The 23,088-nt window shown below is 37.5% G+C and overlaps 1 protein-coding gene across 1 annotated transcript in view; it reads left to right on the top strand.

Moving 5' to 3' along the window:
* Positions 1-22,350, top strand: part of LCMT1 (leucine carboxyl methyltransferase 1) — a 317,860-nt gene extending 295,510 nt beyond the window's left edge. Inside the window, exon 12 of the transcript XR_013168000.1 lies at positions 22,260-22,350. The gene's annotated coding sequence lies outside the window, so the exon portion shown is untranslated. The remainder of the gene's footprint in view (positions 1-22,259) is intronic.
* Positions 22,351-23,088: the final 738 nt, after the last annotated feature.

Genomic DNA, 23,088 nt, shown 5'->3' with positions numbered 1-23,088 from the left:
TCCCCCATTCCTCACCCACTGGCCTGGGTAAACTTTACTTTGGATTCTGTTGCAGTTATGACTCTTACTGATCAATTATCTTTCCTTCTCTATCTCCTTCCCAATGTGAGACCTGTATTGTGAAGGTCTATTACTGCCTTCTCCAGAACCCTCCCCCTTTTCCTTCATGGGTGTTTACCCCAATAAATCTCATAAGTTCAATCTCACCTTGGCAAATCCTCCTTGAGTATCTAAACTAAAATAAGATGTCATCCGAGAAAGCAGAAATGAGTAGGTGGTAAAGAGAGATGGAGACAGGAGAAAAAGACAAAAGTTTCACTAATGAGCATATAACCACTTTTGAGTCAAGTCAAACCTTAGAAATCATGTGGAACATACTCAGGTTTGTTCTACCAGAAGATAGGATGATTTGGGCATTCATCCACTGTTTTGCATCTTCCATTTTGAGTACATCGGTTTGCTCAGACTTTAAGGTTGCAGAGCTGGGCCTTGTGGTACCACTGAATATCTTCAGGCAGAGAAGAGAGATGAAAAGTCTAGAGGTCAGAAACTGTCTATCAAAGATGTAGGTAAACTCAGATGAACCAAAGGATATGGTGCATGGCATCAATAGCATCTGTTTCACTCATGATGGCAAAAAAATGCTCACTAATAGCTTACAATATCCCTAAGGATAGCAACGCCAGGGAAGGTTTCTTTTTAAAGAATTCCAGCTAAAATCTTGTGTCACATGGCTGAATCTATGTCACCCAACCACCCCTGAACCCATCACTGTAGCTATGGGAACAGAGTACTCCATTAACACCAAGGTTAACATCAGGCAGGCTAGTCTCTCCAACTCACATCTACTGAGAATGGGGTAAGGATAGTTCACTAAAGAAATGCTGAGCAGACAAAAATTTTGTAACCATCACAAGATATGGTCTTAAGACTTAGAAAATGGAGGAATATTCTAACTGGCAGCACTTTTCAGTATTCAGTCAGGAGGTATGTGCAAGCTAGTACCCAAAGACGTCTCCAGAGCTGAGTTCACCTCAAAGCACATTAGATGCCACTTACTGGTGGGGAAGCAGCCATTGCCTACCTCCATGCTGTGCTTTCATTGGCTGAGACTTGGCTCAAGGCATGATCTGCTGGAGCCTGCAAGTGACATTTTCTTATTACAAGGCTCTGCTTAGGGATAGAGAAAAGCCAACAGTCTTGAGGATAAACTTCTCCAACTGCTTTCCACACTTTTCTTCAGCCATGAGCATGGACTGCATTTGATTTGAGAGGTGGCTTCTGCCCCAGAGCCCCAGGTTGGGAAAACAGAAGTGTAGAATTAATAATTAACAGCTTTATCTCTACTCACATGTAAAGGACATAATTAGCTGGTTCCATCTGTTGCTGATACCTGCTGGAGCCAGCCATTCACACCTCAGCCAGATATTTAACAGTGAGTGGGAGGGCCTGAAAAGGAAACATTTCAAAAATAACTCACGTTTTGTTATTTCAGATATCTTGCCCCTATGGAGTTGGTCTCCAACTTTGCTTCCTTCAGGTGTATACAGTTTACTGTCACTTGGCAAGGAAAAGTCTGAGCTTTATTTATATGAAAACTAATGGTATGTAAGTTTTTTTCCAGAAATTGAGAGCTTCAATTTGAAGAGACAAGACTTGGTATATCTCGGGACAAGGAGTATCACAGTAGTGGGTAGCTATCACAATTGGGACATCGTAACTATAAGGGAGTTGGGCTCAGATTTAGAGATGAGAAATATTTTCAGTGGGAAGTTCCAATTTTGGATGGGCCAGAAAGTGAGACAACAGCTGGGACCTCTAAGACTGCTAGAGTAAGTGGTTTGTCCAACTCACACAGCTATAAAGGAGCTGACCCAGAATTTGTGTCTAGGTATGCCGGATTCTGAATCCCATTTTCTTAATCATTGTTGTTGCCAGCAAAAGTTTTGCAAGTATCATGGTCTCACAGGAATTAGGAAAGGCCAGGATAACTTTTGTTTCTTGAGACCAAAACAGCATTGCAAAAATAAAGGTATTTAAAATAAGTGTTTTCATTTGCATAGTTATTTTAATATAAAAAGGTACAATGTAATATACTTGGACTATTCACAAGATAATTACAGGATTCATAAAATATTAATTCATAGTATATTCTAAGTAGTAGAGCCTGGATTTGGGGCATGTGCTAGTTAGGGTGTCAACAGGAAGAAGATGATGTACTCAGAGTAGAGATATTCAAGGAAAGCATATTTACAAAGGGACTTATTTATAGATGTGTGGATATAGGGGGCCACAAAAGACAATACAATAATCTGGGCTAGTGGCAGCCAACATGTTACTGTCTGTAGACTCCAAGGACAATGCAAAGAGGGAGAACTGCGTAGATGTCCACTTTCCTTCTTACCTCCTGCTAGTACTCTACCTTGGTGGTACTTACTCAGAAACCTGAGGACATGGCAGAGCTGGGACTAGAGTAATTCAATGTCTAGGGAACAACATTGAAGGAGGCAAACTCACTATCAGTGTTGTGCAAATGGAGGATCAGGCTTGGAGCACTTTCACAGCCCTGGTAGTGGGTGCCTCCTTCAGTGCTGTTCCCTAGGTACTCACTTGCCTTGCCTCAGCACCAGCCTTGGGCATGGTGCGAGTAATGTAGCCTATACGGTTTAGCCTCTTGCATACATATCAGATGGATAAGTGGAAGGTGGGTCTAGAAGGTCACATGGAAGATATTCAGTACAGAGAACAAACTGAAAATTCTAAGAAAAACATTTTTTTTCTTTCAATCATGTTCACCTACTGCCATCTGAGATTGCATGCAAACTTCATTTGGAGAGAAAGTCAGAAGTTTAAATATGAGACAGTCATGAATGCAAGGATGTGGACAAATGAATCTTCAGTCACACCTTGTGATAATCCTCAACAGGCCTCATTTTATTGTGGTTATTGAAAGCCAAACTATTTGCCTTTGGAGAGATAGGCATAAATATGAAAGAGAGCCCTAATAGAATTTCCTTCTCTGGCTTGTATAGCATATTCATTCACCTTTGGCAGCTCTCACAGCATTCTCATCTTTGGCCCTCAACCCAGCCCATGCAATGGATTTTCCACTGGCTTTAGCTCCTAATACTTTAGCCATTCCTTACTGCCAACTGATTTCTGACAGCTAGCTTTTCCCACAGACATTATTTGGGGCAAGGACTTCAGTTTTCCCGCTTAATCTCTTTACCTGACCATAATTTGGTTGTCTGGAACAGGCCATCTGCATAATGAGTTTTTCTTGTGAGCTTTGGGCTACCACAAACTGGATTCACACCCCCACACCCCACTTCTGTTTGGCTTACTCTGATTCTCAGCTGGGTCTTGGTAATAATTGCATAATTGGACCTCTCTTCCATTCACGCTCCTGTAGTATACCTTTGAATTTTATAAATATCACTTTGCAGGGAAGGGGGCCTTGGTAAAGTTTATTCATAGATTTTAAAAATTATGGTAAAAGTTATTTTTGAATGGAATCTCTCTTTTCCTTATAGTGAGTGGTGATATCATTTTCATATATTTACATTATATAATTGAAGAGATACATTATATTCCTTTTATTTATTAAAAATTAATTGTTATCATTATGTTCTTTAGGCTTTATAAATATACAAATAAATAATTTGCAAATAATCATAGTTTTGTCTCTTCCTTTCTATTACTTATGCTTCCAAATATGTTTTGTTTCTTATTGCATTGGTTCAAATGTAAACCACAAAAACAGCTCCAAGTCATGCTGTACTTTCCCCTCTTCTTAAGACTTTTTCAGAAGATCAGTTAAAACTAAGCTTAATCTAGGGGTTTTAAATCATCTTGCACAAAAGAGCAATTTATTTCTAATTAAAAGAATGATTATTCTTCATTTTTAGTCACCATCCACTACTTTGAATGGGTCTATAGCGTAGAAGAGAGTTTTCCAAGTGGTGGTTTATGCGTTCTACTATGTGTATGATTGTGCATCATTAAAGGCATTTGTTTTTATTGCTTTTTAAAAAATGCTAAATAAAACAACTATTTAAGTGTTTTCTCTCTAAAAATAGAACAGTTTTGGGGGCCTTCAAACTCATGTTGCAGGAACATGAATGAAAGATGGTGGCTCTTAGTAAAGTAGACGCATTCAGCTGAAATTGCCAACTGACAAAGTAGCTTTGACTACTATACAGTTTTGAGTTGTTTTTATGTTTAATCATCATCATGCTTGTTGAGTCCTTTCAGGGTCAACAGGTGGGAACTGCAGGTAGGGTTAATGACAGATTTTACAGTGTCTCATAGTATGGGCTAGGGAGTAGGCTAGTGGAAGGAGAGAAACAGTAAGAGAAGAGAAGCTAGGGGCCACCCTGTTTCTTATCAAGTTTTGGAGAGGAGTATGGGACCATGGGATTCTTCTATATATGTAGTGTGAGTTTACATTCTAGAGAAAGGACCATTCCCTTATTACATTCCCCTTCAATAAGGCAGGCATGTCAATGGGGGAATAAACAGATTTTGAGTTACTCTAGCTGTTATAGGAGAGTTTGTCTGGCAATGCCAGATCTCTAGGACTTGGAGACACTGGGGACAATGTGAAATTTGTAGTACCTTCTGCTATGAAGGAAGATGCTGTGGGGGAGGTCTCAGGGCGCAGTCCCTCTCACCATGAGCACCTGGTCCCAGTTATTTCATTATCCAAGCAATCCAGGGTGAGCTTCAGGGATCACTTTGAGACTGTTTGGCTACTTGTAACACATTCATAGATTATTAAATGTACACCTGTAATAGACTATTATTTGATGATAGAAAGTATACAGAATAGTGATGTTGAAATGCAAAGAGTTAATGAGTAACAAAAATATAATAATAAATTGACAAATTGACTTCAGGCTGACCTTCATCAGATTCAAAAGGTGCATTCACTTGATAAAAAAGTCTTAGATGGTGTGCTGAAATATCCTTCAAAACATGTTAAAAAACAGAAAATATAGTGACAATTATATCCAATTTGGCTTTTCATTTATTGAGAATAATCACTTTCCACACCTGCAGTGTGTTATTTGTAGAGACGTGCTTGCAAATTTCAGCCAGAAACCTTTTCTTGTATTTTATCGTTTGGAACAATAATTATACATTAAAAAAAATCAGCACAAAATTTATATAGAATTCCAAACATCAGTTCATGAAAGAAGTTTTTGTCTTTTTTTATGCTTTGCAACTTAGTAAAATTTCAATTCTGCAACCAACTCATGCTTTTTATCCTTTCATAAATAATTTAAAGCAACTCTACCAGCTTTACATCACAAGTTATATGGGGACAAGTTAACGTTGTCTTAGTATTATGAACATTATTAAATGATCTTTATACTATACTCTTTATTAATATAGTACTGTATTATAATTCATTGTTTTTTAAAGTACTTATGTATCAGTGTTGAAGTGATTAAAAATCCCTAAGGGCTTACAATAGTATCTTTAACTACGAGAAGGGTTCATGAGGCAAAAAGAGGTAGGTAAACAAAGCAGGAGCACTGAAAGAAGAAATAGGTATATAGGATCTCCCCAAAATTGAAAACTTTTGCACATCAACAGACTTTGTAAGGAAAGTAAAAAGGCAGTCTATGCAATGGGAGACAATATTTGGAGACCACATATCAGATAAGGGTTTGTGATGGTTTGAAATAATGTATGTACCCTAGAAAAGCCATGTTTTAATCCTAATCCCGTTTTGTAAAGGTAGCCGTTTCTTCTAATCCTTATTCAGTATTGCATGTTTGAAACTGTAATTAGATCATCTCCCTGGATATGTGATTTAATCAAGAGGGGTTGTTAAACTGGATTAGGTAGAGGTATGTCTCTACCCATTTGAGTGGGTCTTGATTAGTTTCTGAAGTCCTATGAAAGAGGAAACATTTTGGAGAATGGGAGTGATTGAGAAAGAGCAGAGCAGAACGACATAGCCACAAGAAGCAGAGTCCACCAGCCAGCGACCTTTGGAGATGAAAAAGGAAAATGCCTCCCCAAGAGCTTCATGAAACAGCAAGCCAGGAGAAGAAGCTAGCAGATGACGCTGTGTTTGCCATGTGCCCTTCCAGATGAGAGAGGAACCCTGACCGTGTTCACCACGTGTCTTTTCAGATGAGAGAGAAACTCTTGTCTATGTCGCCATGTGCCCTTCCACTTGAGAGAGAAACCCTGAACTTCATTGGTCTTCTTGAACCAAGGTATCTTTCCCTGGAGTCCCTTGATTGAACATTTCTATAGACTTGTTTTAATTGGGACATTTTCTTGGTCTTAGAACTGTAAACTAACAACTCATTAAATTCCCAATTTTTAAAAGCCATTTCGTTTCTGATATGTTGCATTCCAGCAGCTAGCAAACTAGAACAGGGTTTAATATCCGGAATATATAAATAATTCTACAACTCACCAACAAAAAAGGCAAAGGACGCAATTAAAAAATTGGCTAAAGACATGGACATTTTTCCAAAGAAGAAATATAAATGGATCAAAAACATATGAAAAGGTTGGGTGCACAGGTGGTTTAGTGGTAGAATACTTGCCTTCCATGTGGGAGACCCAGGTTTGATTACTGGACCATGCACCTAAAAACAAAAACCACATATGAAAAGGTGCTCAAACTCACTTGTGATGAAGGAAATGCAAATCAAAACCACAATGAGATAATGTCTCACGTGTACTAGAATAGCGATTTATCAAAACTTCAAAAAACTATAAGTGCTGGAGAGGATGTGCAGAAATGTGTACACTCAATGGTGGGGATGTAGAATGGTGCAACTGCTTTGGAAGGCAGTTTGGCAGTTCCTCAGGAGGCTAAACACAGAATTGCCATATGATTCAGCAATTCCATTACTACATATATATTCAGAGGAACTGAAATCAAGAACACGAACAGACATTTGCACACCTATGTTTATAGCGGCATTATTCAGAATTGCTAAGAGATGGAAACAGCTCAAATGATCATCAATAGATGAGTGAATAAACAAACCGTGGTATATACATATAATGGAATTTATGCAGCTGTAAGACAGAATAAAGTCATGAAACATGCAACAAGGTAGATAAAACTTGAAGACATTATGTTGAACAAAATAAGACAGAAATCAGACAAGTACTATATGGTTTTGCTAACATGAACTGACAATACTGAACAACTTCTGAGAGTAAGGCTGAGAGCACAGACTCTCAGGGGACAGAGGGTAGAGTTCGGGCACTTGTTGCTGAAGGTGCACAGAACGTTCAACAGGGTTGATTGTAAAGATCCAGGAATGGATAGTACAATACTATGTGATGGCTGTACAATATTTTAAGTATAATGAACAAGGCTGAAGGTGAGTATGAGTGAAAGAGGAAGGCTAGGGGCATGGATGACACCAGAAAGAAAAATAGAGGATAAAAACTGGGAATGTACAGCATAGCAAAAACTAGAGGGGACAATGATGGTGATTTAAATGGACAAATATAAGAAAATTTTTACTTGAGAAAGAAAAATTGAAGGTTACTATTGTACAGTGTTAAAAATGGGATAATGGAAAAATACAGTTAACGCAAACTGGGGCTATGGTTAACAGTAACATCGTAGTGTTCTTTCATTAATTGTAACAAAGGCAATAGAGCAAAACTAAATGTCAATAATGAAGGGGTATGGGATTCTTATTGTTGCTATTATTTCTCTATTCTTTTCTTTTTTCTTTTCTGCTCTTCTCTGTGGAAGAAATGGAAATGTTCTCATATAGACTGTGGTGGTTAATGCATAGCTATGTGATGATACTGTAGGAAAGGAGTATTGCAGCTCTGGTGGGCAGTGTGGTGGTTCCATAGGAGGCTAGATATGGGTCCTGTAACGCTGTTATTAGACAAAGACTTGAGAGAACTAAAAGCAGGGACATGAATAGGCATTTCCATACTGGTGTTTATGGCAGCATTTTTCACAATTTGTAATGAATGGAAGTAACTTAAGGGTGTAATGACGGATCAATGGAAGGCAGAATGTGGTGTAGACTTATGGTGGAATGAAGAGCAGCTGCTGGAAGGAATGAAGTCCTATGGCTTGCACCTAGGAGAATGAACCTTGAGAACATTATATGGAGTGAAATAAGCCAGAAAAAAATAGACAAATGATGTATGGTCTTACTGATATGGGTTAACTATGACAAACAAACTCTGAGAATTGAATTTGAGTGCATAGGTTGTCAGTGGATTGAAAGTGGTCAGAGATTGGGCATTTGATGATTAAGGAGTACAGAATGTTCAAATAAGCTCATTGTAAAGATACTTAGATTGCAAGCTTTTACAGCAGTCACATCCATTCCTGAGTTTTAACATTTATTTCTAAATTTTGAGATGCTGTGCTCTTTGTGTATAACTTGGTAGCTCCCTGAAACATTGGGTATCAGTGGGACACCTAAGACTCAAAATTATAGTTCTGAAGCTCTGAAAGTCAGCAGCTTTACTCCATACAGTAAAGAAGCTGAAAAAGAGATCAGACTCCAATTAGAGATATAAATGTATTGGACCTGGTTAGGACTAAGGTAAATCAGAACACAAGGTAAAGAATGGTATTGTCTGTATTTTAAAACTTCAATCTCTGTGGGAGACCAAAGTAAGAGATGTTTATTTGGTCCAAAATTTAATTTTCTGTAGCACTGTATCTAACGTATCCTGTCTGGTCAGTTTAGTTTCAGTGGCCAAACATTTTCAAATAGTAGAGAGGTCATTCTGGAGGTTACGCTTAAGCAAGCTCCAGCCAGATATTTCAAACTACACAGAATGCCAAGCCACAGCCAACAGTAGTCCTGAAAACCCTATGGAATGGCCTCAGCTCTAGCTAGGTCTATATGAAATTTTTTCTTAGTAAGTTTATTTTTTCAGAAACGTAAGTCCTCCAGATTAATCCGATGCCAGATAAGTCCTGAAACCCAGAGGTACTAGTATCTCCAAGAACAATAACTAGGCTTATTCCTCTACCCCAGAAGGTCAACACCCCTTTCCAGCACACAGAAGCTAAAATAGTCATTGCCCAGATATTCCTGAAGATTGAGAAAAAAATCAAATGAGAGGAAAGAGATGTAACTGAGAAATTAGGATTTAACAAATGACTGTGACCACTGACTCATATAGTTATTTCCTTTTAGAATCCAGAGTTTTAGAATAGCTGGAGGGAAATATCTGTAGTTGTTGAACTGGAATCCAGTAGCCCTGGTCTTTGATAATGACTGTATAACTAGATTGAAAAAATAAAAGCTTCTTGCCCATGTTTGTATGTATCTACTTCTGAACTTGTTTTGTTCGACAAACAGTACTGCACTGTCAATATTGCAGTGTTATAGTTAATCTACCTCTATTATGAGTCTTAAAATTGGGTTACTAGTGGTCAATAAGTGTAGTATGTATGGGGTTTTTCTTTTTTTAAAATTTCTTTTTCTGGAATAATGCAAAATCCTAAAAATGATCACAGTGATAAATACACAACTATATGATGATATTGTGAACCGTAGATTGTATACTTTGGATGGACTGTATGATGTATGAAGATATCTCAATAAAAATACATTAAAATAAAAAAAAAAGATGTACGGAAAAACTGGTGTAATGGAGAAAGCTCCACCATTTACTAGCTCATTACATTTCAGCAATATTCTTAACATCTCTGACCCTCAATTTTCATCGTCTTTAAAATGAAAAAGCAATACCTATACCGGAGGATTGTTTTGATGATTACATAATACATGAGGTACTTTGCATAGAGCAGGTTTTTTAAAAGTCTTAATTACTTTTGGTACATTCAACATGTTTATTGAGCACATATATTGTATCAGGTGTGGGGTTCCATGGCTGAGTTTAAAAATGGACAGAATGACATCTGAACACTTTAATTTTGATTCAAGTTCACATGGCTGTGTGAAGTGTGATAATAGGACATTGCTTTTTAGCTTATTGATTAGGGAAGTGAGGTTTTTCTGGCATATCTATAACAATCATAGTGGCTAATATGTATGAAATGCTTCCTATATGCCTGGAGCTATGCTAAGTGCTTTACTTACATTTCATTTAATGCTCACAACAAACTTATTATTGTCAAGCCTATTCTGCAGATGAGAAAACTGAAATCCAGAGAGGGTAAGTAATAAGTAAGGGGGCGAACAGGGAGTTAAACCCTGGGAGTCTGGCTTCAAAGCCCATGCATTTAACCATTACACTGACCTAGGGATATCTTAGTGGCTAAGGAAATTGATACACAGGGAGGGAATTATGGACCTGATTATGAGAACAAAGCTTTCAATGGTGAAGTGGGGTTGATCTGGTTGTGATTATTTGATTAAGAAGTTACCAACCTTCTGTGACAGATAGGTGAGGACGAGATAGAAGGAATTTAAGAAGGTGAAGCCACACTGATTAGGATGCTATACTATTTTAAGGGAAAGATAAAGAGAAATTACATTAAGGGAATACATGAGGGAGGAGGAGAGATAGGGAGCTGCTATTTTGAGAATAAAAGCAGGGTGAACAATGTATTAGTGTGAGTAATAACAGGCAGCATATGGCACTCTTCCGAGCCTGGGATATCAGGAACATGATGGCACTTCCATTCCTTTTTAAACAAAATTGCTTGCTTTTCAAAACAATTATTTTAACTCATTGTGTCAAAATACATATATTAAAAAATTTAGTATTTATTGGGTTTTATTCAGTGTGGCATTTTGTACATCCGCAATGTGCAACCATCACCACTCTCTGGTTTTGTAGCTGCAAATTGGATACAGGGTTAACAGATACATGTAAAATTAGAAGGGTTCTTACCTGGGAGGATGTTCTGGCTTAAAAAATAATCAAGCATATTCCTCCTAAAGTGACTCCACAGAAGGAGGTGAATAAAATCCAACTGACTAGATGAGTTTGTTCTCTGATCCTGCAATAATCTTCAGAGCACAGGACTGAGACATCCTGGAACTTCACATCTGGCCATATGAAGGGTTAAGAAGTTGTGTGGTAGGACTGGCCCAAAGTGAAAGTGGGGTCACCAACTAGACAAGTAGGGGTGTCCCGTTAAGGAGAACCATCCTGAAACCCAAAGGTTACAGAGCACAGGCCTAGCAAAATTGTGTATAATATTAGTTGGGATTAGTTGGGACTGGACTTGCAGAGCTGTCACCGATACAGCTTAGAGGAACCTGATTCAGGATGGAAGTACCACTTTTCACTCATTGCTATGGTCCTTGGCAAAGTTCTCAAGTTAATGGTGTTTCTAAAGACATATGGAGGAATGCATATTAGTGAGGAGTCTTTATGCTGTAAACTATGGAAACCCCACCTCAAACTAGCTTAAGGCAAAAAGGGGGTTACTTAGCTCACCAGCAAAGTCTTGAAAGTCTATTAGTTGTAAGGCATGGCTGGATCCAGGGGCTTAGACAACATTGTCAGATCTTTCTTTCTCTATCCCAAACTTCCTCCTTTCTCTTTTCCATTCCTCTACTCTGTGTGGGTTCAATTTTAGGTAATCTCTTTCTAATTAGTCTCAAAGATAGAAAGATGCAACTTCAGGCTTACCTGGTCCTTAGTATCTATTTTCCTGGAAGGAAGGAGAGAGTATCCCTTTTCCAGCATCCATGTGGATTATGCTTGGCTGCTTGGAACATTCCTCTCTGAATTAGTGGGATAGGGCATAATGATTGGACAGCTTGGGGCAAGTGTGCACCCTTGTCTAACAGTCCTAGCATATCGTCAGCAGGAGAGATTTTCAAAAGCAAAAGGGGGTTTTTGTGAGAAAAGATGTTCTGTGGACAAAATTGGTGTTTGCCAAAATTGGGCAGAAATCTGCCGTTGTGTCCCCTAAACCAGTGCTGCTCAAAGTGTGTGCTTTCGGGCGGGCCACAGTGGTTCTGCAGGCAAGAATGCTTGCCTGCCATGCCAGAGGACCTGGGTTCGATTCCTGGTGCCTGCCCATGTAAAAATAAATTAAAAAAAAATTGTATATAAAAAAAAAAAGTGTGTGCTTTGGACCACCATATCAGCATCACCTGGGAACCTGAAAATGTCTAAGCCCCAACCCAGACTCACTGAATCAGAATTTTGGGATGCTAAGAATAAGAATCTGTATTTTAAATAAACTTTCCAGGTGACTTTATGTGTGCGAGTTTGAGAAACATTCTCCCATTTGGTGAGCCATTTTTACATTCTTCCTCCAACTGTGTTATGAAATGTGATTAGAATCCTAGGAAGCCACTACTCATAAATGCTTCAGTAAAATCTTTGTCCCTGACTGTCAAATCAACAAAGAAGCTCCTAACTCTGAGGGCATTATCCATTTGAGAATAATTCTTTACGAAATGTCTCATCCTTTCATCTTGGTGTCTGAGAAAGAATAGGGCTTTTTAGTATTCTTGTCTGGTAACAGATATTACTTAGAAGTCCATTTTATAATAATTTAAACTGGTTTGCTTTGGGTCTATTTACATAATTCCGTGAGATGCATAGAAAGAATATATTATTTTTCTGCAACCAAATACATGGAAAAAACACTTCCTGAGGTAATTACCACTTCAGTGCTCCCCTCACAGTTAGAGGGCACTCTGAAGAAGTGTGTATTCTGGGTCCAGGGCCACTGAAGTGTGGAAAGAATGTGGTTTCTATTTAGAAAAAGGCAACAACACTTATTTGAAACCTATTTGCTTATATGCATAATTTTCATGAAATTTATGGAGTAGTGGCTTCCAGTGCATTATGGGAGCTCATTTCAGAACAAATAGTGTACTTTAAAGTCCGTTCAAGTGTAGTGTCCTGGGGGAGGAGCACCTGACCTCCTGCCAGCAATACTGGAAACATGAGTCATTCTTGCTGAAGATCAAATCAGAGAATTATACCTCTCAGCAGATACCAGCAAAGACTTTTTAAGGGGAAAATGCACCAGAGGTGGTGGAGGATTTTATGTTTTAGCCACATGAAGACTTGCCCATGGGGAAGGTGCACTGAGCTTTCTCAAGAGGTGGTAAGCAAAGGATTGTTCTCGAGTGACTCTGGGCAACACTTCCAGCTCCCTCTCCTCCTCCCCAATACTTTGTTTCTCCGAATTCATCCAGACTTTAGATTTCTGCCCTCTCTTTTTTCCCTACCATGCGTATTTTGACATTTCTACTGGCATTTTCCACTTGCTGGTGATCCTGACTCTGGTCCTACATAAAGCCCAACTTATGGTATCCTTGACACATCCTGCTAGCATCTTGAATACTGGGAAGTTTATTGCATACCTGTTATATCCCAGGGAATGTTTGGGTACTAGTGATTCAAATATAAATAAGACACTAACTTTACCCTCAAGGAGGTAAAAAATACACCTCTGGAGCAGCTCTCAACAAATAATGAACAGCAGCTGGTGAAGATATGCCCAAGCTCCTCACTCTTTGGGTGGGACAACTCTACTGAATGTTCTGCTCCATCTTCCAGAGGTCCCCAGAGGGATTGCACACCAGTTGCCCACAGAAGCAAACTGCTCACTAATGTACCTTGTATTTGCTTCTTCCCCTCCCTTTCTAACTTCCCCATTTACCATGTTTGTTGCTATCACCTCCAAAATAAACTACTTATAGTCAAATCCTGCCCTGAGGGTCTGTTTCTGAGAGAACCCAAATAAAGCATCCTTATTTGGCAGATAGAAAACAAAGGCCCACATAGACCAAATAACTTATGCAAGCCACCTTCTAGTAAGTGGCAGAGCCAAGCTTGAAGTTCAGATTTGTTAAGAGCCCACATTTTTATCTCCTCTAAGATTTGGGAGAAAAAGATCTAAGTTAAGTTGGATCTAAGAAATACCTTGAACGAAAAGCATTCAGAGTCCTGAATCCTGACAAGACTACACATTTCTGCTTTTATCCACTTGAAAATGAGCCATTGCAGAAGCCTTGGAAGGGCAGTAAAGTGACACTGAATAATTGAATTCTGAACAAGCCAGACTAATGCAAATATCTGACAAATTGATTTAATTTCATTCACATACAATAAAGCTGAGCTCTAAAAGGTCAGCTAGAAAATGGGAAAGGACCCCAGGGAGCTTCCGGGGAGAGGCTGAGTTTAATACACATTCATCACATTTTATCATCTAATTAGTCCACACAATGCCAAGCTGATAGACAGAGACCTAAACCAGTGTATTGATTGATTATTTGCTTGGCATCTATCATATCACCTTAAGGCTGCCCCTGTCATGGGCAGGCAGATGTTATTTAGTGGCTCAGCAAAAAATGCTTGTGCATTTGGAGAAATTGTTTTTCTATAAGGGATTTGAGCTCCAGAACCATTTTTCCCAGCCACTGAGGCTGCCTCAGAGGATTATTATTGAATAGTTTGCTACAAAGGCAGCCACTGAAAACAAGCTTTCTCTTGTTTTCTCACTTCTGCAAAATGAATATTTATAAATCGTGTAGAACAGCAAGGCCTTTTAAGCTGTAAAATATTTAATTCAGGTAATTAACTAGTATCAGCCTTGCATGGAAATACCTGGGCAGATTAAACGTTCTGGAAAAGTTAAAAGGAAGTCAATTGAACTCTGCAATTTTATTCCATTGGAAATGGAAGTGTGGATTTCAATCTAAAATCTACATGGTAAGTTTGAGCTCAAGCTAAATGTTTGCTCTCACTTTATTTAGCTCTCTATAAGGATGATGAAACTGATATTGATCCAGGACTTGAGGGATGGGATTGTTGCCCAAGATGTGGTCAGAGTGATGTTTTAATCATTATCTTTCTCAGGTCCTTTGGAAAGTCACTTCATTGTTACCTCTCTGAGTCTTGGTTTCCTCATCATTAAAATTGTGGTGATGAAGTCAGATGAATTTGAAATGAGATTATGAGTGCAAAATTCCCTTTGAACTTAATTTTCAAATATATGTGAATCATTATTGCTAAAGGTATAGTCCCAAAGCTCTGATACTAGTATATAATTACAGAGGGGTTTTCTTTCAATCTGTCCCTTTGTATTTTCTACATTTATCTTTCTATTTACAATCAAATTTAACTACACTGCTTTGTCATCTTCTGTTCATACTCCCATCCACTGATAACAGGCTTCCACGGCGAAAAGCCCACTACTACTACTACTCTCAGAGGGTCAGCAATGACTTTTATGTCAGTAAAACCAGTGTAAATTTTTAAGGTCTTATTGTTCAAAAATTCTCAGTATCGTTGGGCGCCACTAACTCTCTATTTTGGAAACATTCTTTGTCCTTGCAGTATTGCTTTAATTTCCTCGTCACCTCTCTAATATCTGCTTCTGGTTTTATTTATTTATTTATTTATTTGTTTATTATTTGTAGGATCCTCTTTCACTTTTATCCCTCAGAGTTGGGATTGAAAACCATTCTGTTTTAGCTCGTTTCTCTTCCACAATATCTCCCCAGGTGTTTCCATACAAATTTATCACTTAAATTATCAATATTTTGACTCCCAAGTCCAAGGTCTTTCTTCTGTCTTCTTTCTATCTCTCAGTCCATGACGTTTCACACACTCTTTTATATAATCTCTCTTTTATATGAATTTATATGTATATCTCTTTTATATAAATTCATTCGCTTCTCATTGGTCTTCCTGTCATTTCAAGGCTAGAGCAACCTCCTGTCCCCCTCACCCACCTTCCTCCCCACTCCTTGTTTCCTACAATGCTTTTCACTAAACCAAGGTGATGTTCCTAAAATACAAATGTGGACTTCCCAAAACCTTTTATAAATTAAATGTGTTTTTGTCCACTCTTTCTCCCGAAACCAACGGAAACACAAAGAAAGAAAAGTAAAAAAAAAAAATGCTGTCTTCTGGTAAAACCAGGAGAGAGTTGCAGCTCCAAATTACAATCTATATAGAATAACTGCTCTACATAAATTTTAACTAAATCAAGGTAATACATCCAGAAGAAATTCATACCTCTACAGAACTGACTATGAAGTGTTCTCAATATCAATGTCATATTGTATCTGCAAGATTGGGAGAATGGGTGGCTTCAGAAGCATCCATCAGGTTATTTAAATTGACGTAGTTGGGCTGGAGTACTGATATGGAAAATGTACTGGAAAGTAATATTAGCAAGAAATAAGATGTTATTGTAACAGAGAAGAGGAAAGATGGAAGGAGACTGAATAGAAATAAACATCAAATCTTAGTATAAAACTTGGAATTTACATTATTGACTGCAAGAACAATCTCTGTTAACACACAGTGATGCACTGTACCACCCAAAGGTGGAGAGAAATGCTGACAGCAGCGAGTAGAAGTATATCTCTAAGATTTGGAAAACATCACAGCTGGTAAGATTGTGTTGCAGGACAGTGAAGTGGCCAGCTGCCCTAGCTTGTTCCCCGTGTGTGTCCTTCACACCATCGTTTAGCTCACAGATTCTCCAGGAAGAATAACTCCCATTCAAAGATAAACAAAAATTTGAGAAGAAAACAAAAAGCAAATTGTAGAACATAGCAAAAATTATTTAGAATCACCAGGAAAGAGTATGCAACTCTTCTATAAAAATCAAATAAAGAAAAGCAAAATTAATTTTAAGAGATGCAGTGATTTAATAAAGATATATTCAAACAAGAGAAAAAGAGCGACTTAGTAAAACTTAAGAAAGAAACATAGGTGAGACTTTATTTAAAATAAATAAAGTCATGGTTAGAAGCATCTATCTACAAGAAGAGCTGGCATTGCTGAAAACAAAGTTGGGAACAAAGAATATAGCCTCAGAAAGAGGAATAAAATTAAATAAAAAGAACAAAGAGAAAAGAATGGTGGGGAAAAGATATGCAACATATGTATAATTGACAGCCCTAAAAAAGAGAGCAGAACAACTGAAACAAAAAACAAGAATAACATTATAGGGAAAAAAACCACTTTCTTGAATAAAAGAGAATCTGTATTTTCAAAGTGGAAGGGCACAACATGAACTAGTAAACACTGATACTAAATGATGAATAATAAACACTGATTCCAAATGAATAAATTTTCTGGTGAAATCACTGCTCATTGGATGAAGAAAATAGTACTAAGGGCCTTTAAGCATAAGCAAAAAGTCTAGTAACAGACAGTTATTAGCTTTCTTATATGACAAGATGTTTTCAGACGTGTATGTTTCCTGCCACAGATCAGGAATCAGTCATTTCTTCAAAGATCTCCAGTTATTTTTAGTGGGAAAATAAACTGCAAACTGGGTACCAGAGAAAGTCAGTCTTACTGAGTTAATTGTTATCTCTAGGATGTTTCAGTGGACAGAGCTAGGAGACATATATATATATGCGTATGTATCTTTTTTTAGATAAAATGTATTATGAGCTTAATCCAGTTTAAAATCAGGTCCACAGGGGTCTTGTCTGTGTTCATCAATCTCATGTCTTATCTCCTTTCAACTAAGCTCAACATTTTACTTCTCAATCACATTGGTATAATAACTTATTTAATTTATTGTTATCTTGGAATAATGATATCAACACCATCACCCACAATGTTATTATTGAAAACAATTTAAGACCATTCTTTTTGTCCTTAGGATCTATTCTATCAGGGGTGCATAGTCAAATATTGTGTTTTAGCGTCACTTGGAATATTTTTTTTTGGTGTGATTATATCACCAACTGAATACACAATTAGGTTCATTTATTTAGATTTACTTTTGGAGTCTCAGGCTTGCATTTTTCTTTCTTTAAGTTTTTTTTATAATTATGTAAAATATTTGCATGATTCTAAAAATAGATCTACAATACAAAGTCTAATCAAAGAAGTCTATTTTTCAATCCAATTTCTCCATCATATAGCTTCCCTCTCCTAATTTAGTCATATTAAATGTTCAGGCTTAACCTATTTTTAAAAATATGTTAATTTAACATATTTAACAGATGATGGTATACAGCAATAAGTTTACACTAACATATAACTATGCTGCAACATGTGTGTTAATATGTAGTAACATGTTAATTTAACACAATTCAGCATATTACACATAGCACTCTATTAGCAAATATTATCTTCTCATAACAAAATATTATACATTATTTACCACAAATATTAATTAGATAGAATATACATGTCTGTGTATGTGTGTTTGTATTTCTCTTTGTGCTACATAAATGGTGGGACAGTATACGTGCATTTCTCCATCTTGCCTTTTCACTTAATATATCTTGTAGCTCACTCACATATACAGTTTTAAGGAGAGTTTTTCCTTAAAAAGTAAAATTTTTATTCACAATTGAAAGCAATAGAAAGACAATTTCCAGATATGCCTGGCCATGGAAGTATTTAACAAAAACAAGTCAAAGAATAAATAAACTTCACAAAGATTTATCTATTTACTGTACAGATGAATTAAACTAAGTAACTCTTAGAGAAGGAAATCTGAGCCAAAAAAGTGATGAAATCAACTTAATGTGTAATTACAACACATAATTGTTGTCAACTAACAGAATACAAATGTGAATAAAAGTTGAAAGATATCCTCGCTAAAGCAGCAATAATTTTGAATACAAAAAATAAGGTTTAAAATTTCAGATATTAACAAATCGTGAGAAAGAAGGGAGTGCAACAAAAACCAAAGGTGCAGTAAATTCAAAGCACAGTGCAACAATTAGTTGTAGAACAGATTTCAGAGATCAATAAGGGTTACAATTTCACAATTTTAGGTTTTTACTTCTAGCTGCTCTAATATACTGGAGATTAAAAGAAATATCAATATAATGATTCAGCAATCACATTCTTTTGTTAAACCCTACCTTCTCTATATAACTCCACCATCACCTTTGATCTTTCTCCCACTCTTTAGGGGTATTTGGGCTATGCCCATTCTAACTTTTTCATATTGGGAGGGACTGTGAATAGTAAGGGGTAAGGGAATGCAACTAGCTGATGTTCTGGAGACGCTGGCCCCTCTAGGTTTCAGGATATATCTGTTCCAGGATGAGAACACACCCTAGACAGTGGCTAATCCAAAGAAATGAAGAAACGTGGTGAAAACTTGATTCAGCCTGCATCCTCAATGCTCCAAGCCTGGACTTCAACCTAACAAAGCCAAATTATATTTAAACTATAGGAAATTGTAGGTTTCTAGAAAGTTATCCTAGTGCAGAGAACCTTTGTAGAGTTTTATGTATTTCCCTAGGTATTCTTTAGGATTGGCTGGAATGGTTTTGGTTGGTGTTTGGCAAGTTATGACAGGTAACAATGTCTAATTGAAGCTTGTGTAAGAGTAACCTTCAGAGCAGGCTCTCGACTTGGTTTGAACTCTCTCAACCACCGATACCTTATTTGTTACACTTCTCTCCTCCCTTTTGCTCAGGATGGAATTGATGATCCCACAGTACCAGGACCAGAGTCATCCCTGCGCGTCCTCTCCCAAACCAGCAGGGAGACTTTCATCCCTGGATGTCACGTCCCATGTAGCGGGAAGGGCAATGATTTCACTTGTAGAGTTGGGTTTAGTGAGAGTGAGGCCACATCTGAGCAACAAAAGAGGTCCCCCAGAAGTAACTTTTATGCATACCTACAGGTAGGCTAGGCTTCTCCACTATATACATAAGCTTCATAAGAGCGAGCCTCAAGATCAAGGCGTAATTAATTTGCTTTTAAGAAAGAAATAGAACATTCCTTCTTTCGTATATTGTAGAAAAAAATTCGTTGCCACTCACAGAGAATCAAGAATACGTAAAAAAATTCAAATAGGCCCTATATTTTAGAGTCATTGCTTCCAGTGAGGGAAACTCTCAGTTAATTATTGCAGAAATATTTTGCATAATAAATGACCCCTTAATTCAGAAGTTTAGAATAACCATGATTTATTTCATTCTTATGAATCTATGGTTTAACTACAATTTGACTTTGTTAGATTGAAGTCCAGGCTTGGAGCACGAGGATGCAGGCCAGATCAAGTCTTCTCCACATGTTTCTTCATTTCTTTGGATTAGCCACTGTCTAGGGTGTGCTCTTCTTACGGCAGTTCATATGACTTGGAGAAGGCCTTGGCTTAGAACTAGGTAAATTGATTAGATAAAACAAGTCACATGGCCAAGTCCAACATATATTCTGCTTCTAGTGATTCGAAAATGAATATCTGCTGAGCAATAATCCAATTTGTCACAGCAACATAATAGGAGTGCTGGGCTTGCTCACAATACAAATGATAGAAAGCTCTTCCGTTGCACATTCTTTGGCAAGTCATTTTAAAGAATGGTAATACAGGCTTATTTAGAAACTCCAATGAAGTGATGAATGCAGAAGTGCTCTGTAAAAGTCCAAACACCTGAAATTTACTCTTTATTATAGTTATTAAGGAGATGATAAAATCAAACTTGTCTCTGAGTCCTCAACCTGAGCTTCTTACATAGGTATTAATTTTCTATGGGACTGTTCCAGGACAGCCTAATGTTGCCACTGCTGGTTATAGACCATGCAATCACACTACTGATGCTGACTTGGAATTCCAGGATGTTAGAAAGAAATGGATGGAATTGGGGTGCGTGTTCTAAAAATGTATTCTGGGTCTCTTTCAGCAGTTAACAATTTGTCTAATTCTGGTTTTAACAAGCATTCCATTGCAATAGAGAAATTCTAGAACTTACATATTTTCCTAGGCAGGCTATTTGTCAGTTCAGAGTGAGCATTGCTGGCCAAATATCTTTCTGTGGGCTCAGATCTCACAGACAACCCTCAAACTCCATTACTGACTAATGTCTTGCTGTGGCACTTTCATAATCGATAGAAGTAAATGAATCACCTGAAAATGTACAGGAATGAATCTGAGGTTGGAAATCAGGACATCTGGCTTCCAGGGCTGGCATTGTCACTTTTCCTTCTGTTTCCTCATCTGTAGAATGGAGATAATAATAACTGCCCTACTTCTCACATCATTGCTGTGAAGATTAAATGAGAAAACATGTTGCAAAATAAGAAACACTATTCAAATGCAGGATTTTAAAAATTATTTGATTCCTCTTTAAGTTAATAATAACCCCTCATGTTTGCACAATGCTTTTCAATTTTTGGAGCACTTCTGCTTGCATTATGTTATTTGGTCTGCACCAGTTTCTCAATATTTCAGGGAAAGAAATAGAAGGGTCAGAGCAGTTAAGCGGCTTGCCCAGGGCCATCCAGTAAGTAACAGACCTGGGAGAGCAGCCAGTTTTCCCATTGCTAGTCCTATATATTTTTCCATTTGAATCTACTGCTTCAGCTTCACTGTCAAAACCTGGAAGCCAGTCTGGAAAAATGTTTGTGAGGTCAAGGATATTGGTATCCTGAGAGCAGACAGGGTGTGAAACAACTTTGAGCTTTGGAGAGTGTTGGACAATACTGATGGGCTTTGTGGTATAAGTACTTGGTCACTAATAGGCTCTGGCCCCATCTCATTCTACCAGCTGCTTCTTAGATGGTGGGAAGATGGACATGAGATCATATATGCAATAAAGATTTCCCGAAATCCTATAGCAATAGGGCAAAATCTCCCAGGACATAGAAATGCCAGCTTACTTGAAATGGAAGGAAACTAGATATCATTCTATTTCAAACTGCTCACTCAGATAGAAAACTTTCTCACAATCAATGGGTTTCAGAATCTGGGAGGTATGGGGATCCATTCTCAGCTCTTTGGAGTCCGAATGGTAGGAGAGGATTAAATGAGATGAACATATTTAAGGTGCTAAACACATGGCCTGCACTGAAACTATAGTAGATGTGCTTACGTGCAGACGATTGAACCCACATTAACTAGTTTAAGCAGAAAAGGAATTTTTTAAAATGAAACATTAGATCGCTCCTTGGCAGAATCTTTCAGGGTCCTGAGTCAAACTTGGAAACTCCACAGCCAGGAACAGTGTTCATCTACATAATGGGACTGCACCTGTGAAAACAGTGCTCACCTTGCTAAGAAAACAGTGCGGGATGCTAACAGGCTCTCTCTCTATCCAGATAGTCAGACAAAACCCGAAATATTCTTATCAGAAGATGGCTCCCATGAAGCATCTGATTCTCTTGTTGCTCATCTAAATTAAAATCTCACGAGAGCATATTTGATTGGCAGAGCCCCCGGGTCACATGACTGTGCCCTGGTAGTAAAGGCTCTTGGAAAAGTTAGTTCTGGGCGTCTAGCTTGGGAATGGGACACCCATAATGCGAGAAGTTCCCTGAATTTAGGAAGATTTTGTAAAGATAATGGACAGTTTAATAAATATTCACTGAAGTTCCCTGTGTTCTCCTTTCTCTCTCTCATGCAGAGACAAAGCATGCCAGAGTCTGGACTAATGCCTAGGGCTCCAGAATGAAGAACCATTTCCCTGTATACCACTGTTTTCTCGTCTGACTTCTGGACAAGCACAGGTAAAGATGCAGAGACCGCTTTATGTTCTTTCGGGAATAACACGTCATGTTCACTGCTGTCCCACTACCATTGCTAACCAAGCATTGTGTTGCATGCATTTTCCCATGTCATTAATTTTTCTTTTGCAACATGCTTTTTTTTAAAGTCAAATAGTTTTCCAGGGCATGGATGCACTGAATTTATTTAACTTATCCTAAATTATATATTTACAATATAATAATTTTCCCTTGTTATAATCTGTATTGTAGCAACATACATTTTTATGCCTAAATCTCTTTGCATATTTCTGATTATTTCTTTAGGCTAGTTTTCTATAAGTGGAAGTATTAGGTCAAGTGATAATTTTTTAAAGTTCTTGATAATGATTCTAAGTCAGCCTCTAGAAATGTGGTATAAGTTTTTATATTCCCACCTGCGGGCAACGTGCGTTTGATCACACCCTTGCCAACATTGGGGGTTAACATTCTTTAATCTTTACTAATTTTATAAGTGGAAAATATTTCTTATTATTTTGGTATAATTTTTAAATTATTAGTGATATTAAATATTTATTTCAATTGTGTTTTTCTTAGAACATATTTGTAATTTTTTGTACAGTCAAATTCATTAATATTTTTCTTTTTTTTGTTCAATTGGTGTTATGCTTAAAAGCTCTTTTCATTCCAAATATCCGAAGACTCTTCATATATGTACATAATTACAATCTTCTGTACATTTTTGCAAAA

Source organism: Tamandua tetradactyla, chromosome 23 (genome assembly GCF_023851605.1).
Source record: "Tamandua tetradactyla isolate mTamTet1 chromosome 23, mTamTet1.pri, whole genome shotgun sequence".
Lineage (NCBI taxonomy): Eukaryota > Metazoa > Chordata > Mammalia > Pilosa > Myrmecophagidae > Tamandua > Tamandua tetradactyla.
Note: the sequence above shows the minus strand (reverse complement) of the source record. Positions and strands in the feature narration are given on the sequence as shown.